Here is a 678-nt window from a genome sequence, read left to right on the forward strand (position 1 = left end):
TTTTCTCTTTCTTTTTCTGTGACAAACAAAAATCCTGAGTGAGAGACCGTGGGAATCGTTTTTATTTTCGTTGTGAATGGCATTTGCAGTGCAAGAATCATCCAATAGAATGCCAAAGTGAATTAGAATAAACTGATATTGATATGGACTACACGTTGTTCGTGTGTTTGTTTGTATGCCTTCATATTTCTAGTGATTCATTTGTTTACTGTTTCGCACATATACGTATATATGTAAGGGCAGCTGGGCAGCGCGCTCCCCTCGTCCCTCTGGCGCATCACCCGTCATATTTCCTGGGGAAAATTGGAAATTTGGTTTCTCCCCTTTTTATGGACATTTTCCCTCCCTGATGATAATCTTGGAACCAATGTGAAAATAACACAGAACGACCTTTGAAGAATGTTATCTTTCGGATTTGTGTACAGACCTCCGCACGCGTCTGCGGCTTTGGTGCACATATGGCGGCCAGGTGCGCGGTGTGAGGCGTAATGACCGAAGGAATTTCGCACATGAATTATTATTTGCATATATGTCTTAAACTTCTTGTTGTACTTGCAATCGATGCTGATTGGAGCCAATTATATATTGAAATGAATAAGGCGACATTTGTCTATATTGTTAACCATCAATTTATAGTTGAAACATCTGGCAGAGTGCGTTGGGGATGGGGGTTAAACC

This window comes from Penaeus monodon, chromosome 15 (genome assembly GCF_015228065.2).
Source record: "Penaeus monodon isolate SGIC_2016 chromosome 15, NSTDA_Pmon_1, whole genome shotgun sequence".
NCBI lineage: Eukaryota > Metazoa > Arthropoda > Malacostraca > Decapoda > Penaeidae > Penaeus > Penaeus monodon.